The sequence below is a fragment of the Leptonotus elevatus genome, chromosome 13 (assembly GCF_054856555.1).
Source record: "Leptonotus elevatus isolate MCC_2025b chromosome 13, RoL_Lele_1.0, whole genome shotgun sequence".
Taxonomy (NCBI): Eukaryota; Metazoa; Chordata; class Actinopteri; order Syngnathiformes; family Syngnathidae; genus Leptonotus; species Leptonotus elevatus.
In genome coordinates this window covers 8,491,934-8,504,733 of record NC_141251.1, presented here as the reverse complement: position 1 = coordinate 8,504,733, position 12,800 = coordinate 8,491,934, and positions in this window count along the sequence as shown.

Here is a 12,800-nt window from a genome sequence, read left to right as displayed (position 1 = left end):
TCCAATCACAAGACGGCAACAACAAAAAAACGTCTTGTAATGACGCAGAGCCAATAGAAAAGCTGCTTAGGCAGACATGACACAGACATTGGCAGAGTTGAACAAGCCCCAACCCACATACGCATTGCTGAGTGAGTGCTCCGAGTCCTGACTTACGGAGAGCAGTGTTTCTTAAACTTTATCGACGCAAAGCCCACATTTTACATTATTGCACAAAAAAACATGGCAAATTGCATCATATGTAGGCAAGTGTTTTTGCAGAGATGCTGTTATGTTCCCTTGAGCAAGGCACTGACTGTCAAGGTCTTGGTACAGGATTAAAAATCATGACCTGAACTGTTTTTTATTTTATTTTGGATCCAAGAGAACGAAAGTGTATAAATAAAGAGTGCTTAAAGGGTAAATCAAAATTTTCTTTACAATTAGGTTCTATGTGTCCCCAATTGACAATAACGAGGTTACGTCACAAATCAAAATGGCGGACAACTCTTCGCTCATTGAAAAGCCGTGAATTTGACCGTGAATTGTAATTGTGAGGATTACTGTATTTTGATTTCAAAATGTGATTAAATGTAATTTGAAAACTATAACAATGTGCCTGGTTTAAATGCTACAGGCAAAGCAATACAATATGCCGTTTGTTTTCACCGTGTAAAGAAAGTATTTGCATTGCGGAAATATAAAAAAGGCCCGGATGCTCGGAACTGTCAATAGTCTAAACATGGCATTATGATGAATATTGCGGGACATGAATTAAGCAACAAAACCCACTTGTTTTTATCCATCTCAGGGAGCGTCCATTTTGCCATTTGATGTCAAATGAAAATGACATTACTGTGGCTGTGTCCAAATGGGCACATCCATCCATCCATCCATTTTCTGAACAGCTTATTCCTCACAAGGGTTGCGGGGGTGCTGGAGCCTATCCCAGCTAGCTTCGACTACTCCCCATATAGTTCACTACTAAAGGGGTCACGCCCTTTTGTAGTGGTGTACGAATGTCCAAAAGAAACAAATGTAGTGCACTCAAAGTTACTCACAATGCACTTGGAAAAGTAGTGAACATCGATGGTCACTCAACCAATTAATATTGATTGCGCAAGCATCCAACAAATACATTATATATACCACAGGAAAAAAATATATTAACTGAAAATATGTACAACAAAGGAAATTTGTTTACTGCAAACGCATAGAGCGATTGGTGCACTTTAACACTGTTTATACTATATTTTTTGTCTTATCCATTCCTCTTCCTCTGCGGGGGTGATCTGGAACGTAACCCCCGCGATGAAAGGGGGTTTATTGCACACAGTAAATTCTGTAGAGTAAATTTGACTGTTGAGTGGGACCATATAGACTCTGTTTTTAAGTAGGCTAATATTTACACTTGGAAGAGAGTCAAATAAAGAATTGACAAAAATTAATTAAATAAAAGTCACTCCTTTAGTCTCAAGCACTCTAAAAGAGTTCGTACACATTTATAATGTAAGAACTCAGCATGTATATTATTAATACTGTCGGCATTCTGCCATAAGCTATTGGATAGCCAGTTCACATTTTTTGTTAATCCCTTAAAGGCAAACGCTTCTAAAAGAGTGCTTTGAGAATTTTGAATCATTACTTTGATTTCAAGAAAATCTTGCATAGAGCTTTGTAAGATTTATCCCCCAAAAAAATTCACATAGAGAATAATACAGTATATTAATATGTGTGTTGAAAATCAAAGTTAACTATGTCTATGCATGAATTTACTGTCAAGCAAGTACCCGCAATCAGCAGTAGGAGTCTCTTGTAAACTGCTTACTTAACATACGTACCGAAATCAATAACAGTTCGTTTACGAGACTTCAAGCATGCTAAATGTAACGCAGGCTGATCTGTCTTTTCCTGTACAACATGGTCAATACCACGCCTGGCTGATAACAGTCGCTGCAGGAGCAAATGCAGTACTTGCAAAACTATGAAGACAAACACATTCTCACACTCCCAATCAAGCTTGTTCAATTCTGATGAAAGAAGAAGGAAATGCAGCTGTGTGTTGTCTCTGCCAGTGGTGCTCCTGCTGTGAGTTTATTGATCTGCAGGAGCCTTCAATGGCTGCTTTCCGAATGAAGAAGTCTCATTTGAAAGAAAGAAAAACCTTAGACAGTGTAAAGGAAACTCTGGGTCCTCTTTAGATAAAGACAGAGTCGTGTGCAATTCTGTATGAAAACGATACGTGTGATCATTCGACCATTATACGAAGCAGTACAACCAGGTACAATACATATATATATATATATATATATATATATATATATATATATATATATATATATATATATATATATATTTATTTATTTTTCAGTTTCCATGCCAATTGTGCCGTAAGCTAGCTAAACAACACTACATGTCCGCGGTGACGAGCATGACGGTCACCCTCCACCACTCCACCACTCCACCCCTCCCCACCCATAAGAAGTGTTCCGAACACTCCACACTGAAGGGAAGATACAAGCTGATAGGCGCAGTCACATTTGAAAAGTCAGGGCTCTTTATACTCATCTAGGCATTGGTGGTGCATGCATGATGTAGAAAACTTAACAGTTTATTCGAGAGCACTCACCATGCGCGAGCTTGACACAGAGGTTGCAGTTACGTTTTAGGCCAGAGGGTGGCAGTCGTGAGTAAAAAAGTGACAAACTCCACAAGGCTCTTTTAAACGACAGATCAGTAAATGCAAGGTCTTTGTGATCAAATGCTATAATGATGTTTTTCAAGATTTAGCATTATTTGTTTTTGTCACATTCACTCTATGGAATTACTGTTAACACTTATTGTGTCCAGTTGTGTAGTTGTTATTTTATAATGTATCACTTTTCAAGATACTATCATCTCACAATTTGACTATTGACTGCATGATGATGATGGTGATGATGATAATAATAATAATGATGATATGAATCATTTTTCTGGTTCTCGTCTCAAAGCCCACATTACTGCAACAATATCAGCATTTCATGTTTCAATCAGGAATATGAATTGTATTGTCACTTCAAATGAATCTCATGCAAATGTAATGGCCACTAATGAGATGTTGTTTTGCCATTTTGGACATGCGAAGGGTGTACACTAATGTGTGTGCGGGTGTTGTATGTGTTTGCGCTCTCCAAATTGTAAACGATTTGAAACCATATTTTTCTGCACTAGGGAGCAAGCACTGACCAGGATTTTGATTAGACCCTAATGGCCTTCAGGCCTCAGGCTAAATTGATGTGAGAAAAAAAACACAACAACAAACAAACAAAGCCAAAACCTAAACCAAACATTATTTTGTCCTTTATGGTGCTCAGCAAGTGAAAATTGGAGCCATTTAGCTGTTAAAATATAATTTTCACATGAGCACAACAAAGAACCCACATCTGCCTTTGCATTATAATGCTGATCGTTGAGCCCAATTTCAACCTTTTATAATACATAAAAGCAGTGCTTACATTGTACATTATTATTATAACTTTATATCATAATGCCTTATAGTGCAGTTGCAAATACACACACAAAAAAAGTCATTTTAAGGCCAACAGGATCAAGTAATGGAATTCACCAATACTGTGTTTTGTTTTTGCTCAAGTTTTGTAGCTTTTATTGCAAAAGGTATTATTTTTTTCCCACCCCCTAAGAGGTACATCATTAGTGGTTGTCTCTCAGAAGTAAGATGTTCTTTGAAATGCATTATCTGTGGTTGGAAAACTTAACCAGATATGCTATCTTGGTACTTGAGATACACTTCCAGCACCCTTATTAACATAATCTTTTATTGGTCCCAAGGGATTTGAGCAGAGCTGTAAATCAGGCAGCAAACAGCAGCAACACTCATTTTGTCTTTAGACTAATTTTAACCATGTGTCATAGCTTGCGTTCTAATTATTCCTGAGAGGTCTGAGAAGTACATGATTCACATATTGTTCAGCACAAAGCCTGTTAGTCCATCACAATGTGACTAGATCACACATCTTTAAATAGAAACATGTTATCTGATTAGGTTATAACACATACACACACACATGCAGATGCTAGTGATGTATTAATATTCATGTTTTATTATTTAATTAGTGTTAATTAAACATACAATCGCAGTGACCTTGGCAGCACAAGGATTCATGCTGCATCGTTGAAATCATAAATACAGCATGGTCATTGATTTTTAAAGTCTAGTAAAGGCAGATGAGATTGCTGTAAAATGTTTATTATACAGTATGGAATGTGATGACCAAAATAAATATTTGCAGCACTATTAATAAAAATGCTTAATATCTATGTAAGTTTGGGGTCATTGCATGTTAATTGACACAACGTCCCCAGTGACACCTCTTCAATTTGTCGGATTTTTATTCCATTAGTGCCATATGATGTTAAAATAAGGAACCCAAAGTTTGAGCCTCCTTGTTCAAACGTTTTTCACGTTTTACGTGGCACGCCCTTCAAAGTTTGGGTGCCATGCCCACTTTTGGCATCCCAGAATTGCGCACTAAATTTTGGATCAAATTTGGAGGCCCGCATCTTTTGTTTTAAGGTATGTTTTAAGTATGAAATAAGCCTTTGCATATGGTACTATTTTTCTGAAAAAACGATAACACTGAAAAAAGTGCTTCGTTGGACTAAACAAAAAAAAAGAAGTTGTTTTTCTTGTTATATTCACGACTTGGTTGAAAGCATCTTTTTCAATTTAATATAAAACAAATACATGTATTTTTTCCCAAGGAGTACCTGGAGAATACCCACGCAGGGATTCATAGAACATGGAAGCGCCACATAGGAAGGCTGGAAGCTAGATTTGAACCCTGGACTGTTGAATTAGAAGACGGGCATCCTTACCAGTGGGCCACCAAGCCAGATAAGTTTGTAGTTAAAGCAAAAACATATTTGCATTCAAATAACAAAATGCCAGTAAAAAGGAAAACTGTCCATAAAAAGATCTTGTTTGTTGTGAGTATTTTACAAACTTGTGAAACCCTTTGCTAAATTACATGACTTACACCTTTTTTGGAGGTAAAACAAAAGTTTTTCATTTAGCTCCCCTACAAGACAGGAGAAAATATCGAGAAAGAAAACTTTCATATATGATCACAGTTCTATCTTTTTTTAATTAAAAAAAACTTGTTTTAGTTCGTTTTTTAAATAAAAATAAAAACTAGGGGTGTGCCCAAAAATTAATTCTCATTTAGTACGATTCAGAATCGATTTTAAATGTCCCAAAATCGATTTTATTTAAGTAATTTTATACTGTCTTGCCTTTGTCTGTGTGTGCCTTTATTGGGAGCGCTGTTCATGTTGTACCCGATTTGGCCACTGAGGGGCAGTGTGGTTCCACGCGGTCTAATACACTGTTAAGTTGTAGCCACATTAGAGAGAAGGAAACGATCAAGTTATTCCAATAAAAGTTGTTTGTTTTTTTGCAGTGTGGAGCCGTTCTTTTGAGTGATAAAAGTGCCGCGAGTAGCTCGCTAATTAGCATTAGCGAGTCAGACTGGAGTAGATCATTACAATTCCTTGCACATCTATAGATTGAAGCAAAAATCATTGTCAATCAAATCATTTTAAATCAAAAATTGATTCTGAATCGAATCGCAGACCCAAAAATCGGAAACGAATCGAATCGTGAGACATTCAAAGATTCCCACCCCTAATAAAAACTTTTTATAGACATTTTTTCTGGCAGTTTGTTACTGTTGTTAAAGTCACTGTATGTATTTTATTCCTTTTGCACAGCGCTACTCATGGTTCACAAATATACATTGTTAAATGTTGTGTGTGTAGATTTTATTGTTTTGATATTTTGAAGCATTTACTCATAATAAAGGGCTGTGAAGAGAAAATAATATAACTATGTTTAAAAATCCAGATGAAGCGCAGATGATTTTCATAGGACAATGATGAATATTAAGTTCAAATTTGCATCCTTCACCAACAAAATGTCACTGTATTTCATTCCTCAACTCATGGTTCACAAATATGCAATTATTAACATCCAAATGACACAACAAAGAAATACCTCTCACTTTGTTTTTCTTTTGTATCATATCAAGTCCCGCCCCTAATTCATTCACACCTCAATAAATAATATGGTGTGGGAAACATAACGGCACCTTTTCATCCTATTTGTGTGTATATATGTTTCTGTGTGTGTGCTCCGGAGACAATCAAACTCCTCCCAGGTACTACAGGGCAATTATCCAACTATGGTTTGCTTGAGAATACTTTTACACTTTGATGTTTCTCTTCAAACATTGATAAATCATATGTATTCAACCCCCATTGTTACAGAGACTGTTAATTATCAAGGTGATTAAATCTGCATCAAAAAAGTGACTTTCCAAAGACTGGCTCCGGATTCTGATGTGGGCCGGAAGACTTCCAGTTTAATCCAAATTGGATTATCATGTCAGATGATGGGTTCTGCCGAAATGAAAAAATATAATTAAAAAGAGCGGGTGCCATAAAGTATAAGCATGTTATAAATTGACTTTTTGATTGTTGAATAATTTAGTCTATTTTGCACAGTATTAATTTCTTAATTTCTTTCACTGGATTAATCAAGCAAATGAATCCATCTATACGTAAAAATTGCATGTGAAGGCTGACAAATATTGTTGCGTGGACAAAATACCCCCAAAATTAGGAATATACTGTCCACAGTTAGTGAAAATAAATGTTTTATCTAAGTTTAATTGATGAATACACTATTGACATTTAGTGGCTCTGCTGACTCTATGAATATCTGGACACCTGATAAATGATTTAATTTGGTTATCCACCAGGAAGCTATGAGGCTCTTTAGCTCCTAAATGTTCTCGTGGTGAGTGAATTACTTTGTCAAGGTGGTGTTTGACATGGCTGAGGGGTGAACAGCTAAATGGACTTTATGAATACATAATCAGATTTATATGAATACAATTATTCAGAAATAACAGTACGTGTGTGAAATACAGTCGAGATGTTGGACACTTTCCCACTGGTGGCCCTGGAGCCAGGCTTGGAGGAGGGGCTCAATGACAATGTAGGAGGGGCCGAAGGGGGACAGGTGTAGAGTGAACTGGGCGGCGGCCAGAGACAAGGGACTTGGTGGTCAAGTCCATGGCTGCAGATGCTGGCTTTAAGTTGCGGAATGTCACCTATGTGGCAGGGAACGAGCCCGAGCTGGTGTGTAAGGTTCCAACTAGATATCGTTGGGTTCGCCTACACACACAGCTTGGGATCTGGTACCAGTCATCCTGAGAGGGGTTGGACTCTCTTGTGCTCTGGAGTTGCCTATGGTTACAGGCGCTTACCATATTCATTGTGCCACCCTGATCGCTCTTCCTTAGCTTTCAGCACGTGTCCAAACCGGAAGTAATTGTTTACAAACTATTCTTGAACTAAATACTTCACCCAGATAGAGATTTCATTCGTGAATATTTCCAGGTTAGATGGGAAATCTCTCTAAACCTCTTGAGATTAAATGTGACTCCAGGGTAAACAAATATGGTGGACCAGTGGGTATTCGTGGTCCAGGCTCCCGGTAAAGTGCACACATTCAGCCAATTATTAAGCACTTAACTAAGCTTAACTGTACCCTGCCAACACCCCCCGTGTGGGGCCCATACTGTAAAAAAGAAAAACTTGAACATAGTTAATAGCCGTCCTCGTCTGTTGCCGCTGTAGCCTGGCAATCCGCACCCACCATTTACCTTTCTTGAAAGACAGAAAGTTGGTCTGGAAAGGCTGCCATTGACTGTGATTAGGCCCAGCTCGAAATGTGTTTATTTGCTGGGACGCGTTTTTCTTCTGTGCTGGAACGAAGTCCATCCTCCTCCTCATCACTTTGAAAATCAAGTTTTTACCGCAACGACATAAGTCGTTAATCACTGCTGTCTCTCTTCGACTAGCCACGTTGAATTGACTTCGTCTCCGTCGACGGCTACTATTTACTACTTGGCTTCCACATGTCGCTTTTTTGACGTCCCGTCCGCTCTTTGCTGACTGATTCTTTCCACTGTCTGCGCTTCATAGTGACTTCGCCCAGATTCACTCACTGGTAAAGCGATGAGTCTGGGTTTTACGTCGATATTTCGCGGGAGTTTTAGAGATTACCACCCACCCCCAATTTCCAATAGAGTACCCTATAAAATTCTTTATGTGTGCTGCTATTTTGCCTTAAAAAAAAAAAAGAGTAAATTAAAACAGCTCTTTCTTCTCCTATATGGAATATTTGGTAAATTAAGAAACATGAACCATGATAAGTTAAAAAAAAAATGTTTTTCTTCTTTTAATTATTCTTAGCAAGTCAGTGTCCCATCACTGGTGAGCTATTTTTAGAACAGATCCTAGTTACTCATCTAGATGTGTGTGTCTCATTACTAGTTCCCCTTCCCCACCCCTCTGTGCACATATACTCGCAGGAGAAGTAGAAAAACAAGTTCATTGATGGCAATTAACTTCAAAGAGTCCGCTCGTTTAAGCAACTCCGACAAAAAGCTCGTTAAAATGTAGGGTTAGGGTTATTGAAGTTTTTTTTTTTTTAATGACCTCTACTTCACTGAAGTGCACTTATCGCGGGTGGGTGAATGTATAATCCGTGAAAAGTAAGGGAATACTGTAAATGGGGAATTAAAACAAGGTCAGTTTGCTCCTGGTAGCCCAGTCATTCAAATGAATGGGAATTTCTGACCCCTGGTAGCCCACCCATAGGAATGAATGGTGGATTCGGACCCCTGGTAGCCCGGCCATTAAAATGAATTGAGAATTCAAACGACTAAGTCCGTTCACCCCTGGTAGCCCGGCCATTAAATGAATGTGGATTTCTGACCCCTGGTAGCCCGCCCCATAGGAATTAATTGGGAATTCGGACCCCTGGTGGTAGCCCGACCATTAAAATGTATTGAGAATTCAAACGGTTAAGTCCGATTAAGTCCGTCTGCCCCTGGTAGCCTAGCCATTCAAATGCACGCACGCACGCACGCACACACACATTTGTTTTACTATCTTTGTGGGGCCATCTCATTGACATTATGCATTTCCTAGCCCCTTCCCCTAACCCCAACCGTCAAAAATGATTGCCTACCCCTATTCCTTACCCTAACCTCAACCATAACCCAATTCAAACCTAAACTCTAAAACCAAGTCTTGACCCTCAAAAAGAGGTCTAAACAACTCTGTGAAATCCCAAAATGTTGGCCCCACTATGTCACAAAAACAAGCCCCCCCCCCCCCCCCACACACACACAGATACTGTATAGCCAAGTGTAGAAAGGACCATAGACGATGGCATGTAGCTTACCACATCGTCATGGTCGGCACCCCACAATTTGTCCATTTAAACCCAACAAAGAAACTACACATCTTTTATATGTTATTGTAAAGAAAATAGGAAGTCTTAACATATGAGAACAGCACCGTAAATGGAAAGTGTCAATTTCGCTTTGTAAAGGTTTTAATGGTTCCAATAAACAGTAAGGAAAACTGAGTTCTGCTTGGTTTAGCTTCCATCATAAACACACACATATGCACACACATCACTTTGTCACTTTGATGCCAACAACAGATATGTCCATGTTTTTTTCTCTCTCTTTTTTTCCCCCCCAGCTCATCGGTAACACGGTGGGAATGCATTATTCAAATAGATCTTTGTTACTTCTCCAAGATGATTGTGGCACAATCAGCCATGAAATAAGTTTGCTCTTTTAAAAGTGTTATTCTCCCTCCAGGTCTCTCAGGTGTAGCTTTGTATTCAGGTCGGCTTGCCTGCGCCAAAAATCAATCTCAATCAAAGGTGGCGAGGAGTTTATCATAAATTATCATGAAAAGGGTTCCCACTCAGTAGATGCTTAATTACAATCTCATTTGAATAAGTTTGCATATTAATGAATTTGGAATGAAAATGGTTTTCAGGGTTTGTGATGGAGGGCTGAGGGGTAACCCACAGCGATAATGACCACCCTTTAAAATGTAACTGTATTTCACAAACACACACGCACACACACACCACCACACACGCAAGTGCACGAATGAACACACACACAGCAGAGCGTCACTAAGGTGGAAAGAGGAGATATTCTTTTGCTTTTTATGATAGTTTTGGCCTCTCATCATTTTAACTGCCCTCCCAGAGTTGTTACATCTTACGACCGCGCTAAAAAATTGTAGACACATGCTCACATCTGGAAATAATGCTTGTATACACACACACACGCACACACACACGCACACACACACAGGCTATATGACGTTAATGCGGGCACACGCACTCAGGGGCATTTTAATATGATTAATGGCGGAGTGTCTCTGACATTAATAAACTATAACCAAATTAAAGACTTCATTAGTCTCAACTTGGGCTCAATGTTTGGTCACACGGTGAATCAGCGCCGTGTGATATTTGCCTCACGTGACTTTTTTTTGCTTGTCCTTTTACATGCACTCAAGTTTGAATTGATGGATTTCAACGTTGAGGTTTGCGCTCATGCTGCCAACAGTTACAAAGACACAGGATTTATGGCAAAAGAATGGGAAAATGTGGAGCAAATTACTTACGTATGTCCTCATGACATTTTTCCATACATCACCTATAAAGTTACACTCTAACTAGCCTTTTGTATTATCAAGGCTAAAATGTTGCAACAAATAGACAAGTGATTTGACTTGTATGAGATAGCTGAACACGTGAAACGCTTTGGGGACTTTCGAATTGTTTATGTCCCATCTTTCTTCTACAGAAACGTGCTATTTGAGTCGTTTTCGGATGCGGATACAGAGATCACACTAATCCAATATTTATACAATTAAAAACTTTTAAATTTTATGAATTGATGGAGTTTAACCACCTTTAAATAATATATAAAGCCCGTCATGAAATTTTACCAAATAACATGCAATTCATATTCAAAAGAAGGGAAAGTGAGTATGAATTAAGAGGAATTGATATTTTTTTCCAAACCCAAACACAGAACAAAAAAAAGAACGATGTATTTCAATTCAAGGTGTCAGTTTGTTGGTTTTTAATGTATAAAAGCACAATTACTATATATATATATGAAATCATGCTGTTGAATGAATTTTTGTAAAATGATTATGTTGAAATTGTCTTGACTGCTTGCTGTCATTCATTTTGTGTTGATCGGGGCAGACATCACAAGTTTGACTTCTTTCTGTCCCCTTTTCATTATTATTATTATTTTTTAAGAGTGACATTTTTTTGTTGAATTGAATTTTAAGATTCCTGGTACTCTTTGTGAAATAATAACTATAATTATAGGCAATGTATTGCTAATTTTAGAGTGAATAAGCCAAGTAATAGCTCGTTAACACAATATAACCGTTGATTTGACAATGGCTTTGTTTATAATCTGTAATAAAATAAGATACCAATAGATAAGATACCAATAAATAATGTTCAGTACTTTTGAGTTGTTAAATGTAGCATAAATTTCCTCTATTCTGATTTTTTACCTCTGCTTTTTACCGCTATATTAAAAATGTATTCTTGTCCATTTTAGTGGTGCCCAGCATGACAAATCTCTTGCTGCCAGAATTAGGAACGCAAAGAGTGTATTAAGCGGTTCTGTCAGGAAGGACTTAATGAACTGACAGCTCATGCTGGGATGATTTTGAATAGTCAGTCAGAGTTGATCCACTTCAGCCAAACCTTTCAACTGCTATGCATACAGGTGCAGGGTATCCAAACTTCCCTTTACATTCTCTGATCAGATTTCCATCAGAGAATGAACTGGATTGCGTCATGTGCGCAGACGCTGATGCTGTTTGCATGATAGGCTCCAGCTTCAGAAAATGTGTTCCATTTCATGCGGAAGCGTCCCTTAAAACAAGATTGTAATGTGCATCTGAATATTCACTGCTGTCAGCGCCCATATAAGGAGACTTAAAGAGTTTATCCCTGCTGCTAATCTGTGATGACCCATTTATCTGCAGCACCGTAGGGAAATAACTTGACACAATGGAAATAAATCGGGTACTAGAGTCGCCACCAGTGCTGTCTGAGAAGAAAGAGAGAGAGAGAGAAAGAGCGAGCGAGCAGGGATAGTCTTTATTTTTCATTTGACGAATTTTGAACAAGAATGCTCCCCCCCCCGCCCCCAATTTCTTTTATCATTGTTTCCATTATTTTGCTTGTATATAAAATCGTAGTAATTTTATTCAGTGATTTTTAGAACAATTGATTTTAAATAGATCTACCAATAATGGTTACTTCTAACGAGAACATTAAAAATTGCAGTGATTAATTTCATTTTACATTTAACATTTTTTTCACTCCTTGCTACAAAAATGTCTCCACTTCATAAGAACTGTCTATTTGACATTGTCTGTGTCTGCACTCCTAAATGAACTATGTTGAACTAATGTAATCATCGTCAACTTAAACTAATAATATAAAAGTGTAAAAACTAATTCTCAAATTCTATTCCCGCCTAGAATTGCAAATGTGTTATAGTTAATCTAATATATTTCTGTTAGACTCATATTGCAGTAACATTTTAATTTGTTTATGCATGCTAATTAATTAGGAGGTTACAAGCACTGTGTTTTATAATAGTGTAAATTGTTATTTGTACAAAAAAAAAGTCACCCATTGCTCTGCATTTATTAGCTCCATTAGACACTAGATCATATAATATATACCAAAAACATATATAATAGTTTTAATGTAGAAACGGTAAGCATAATAATGTCACCTATTTTGTCTGCACGGGGGTGGACACACTTGCATTGTGACAATGCAGCTGTCAATGCTTTGTAGGCAACAATTCAATACCGCCTGAGAAACG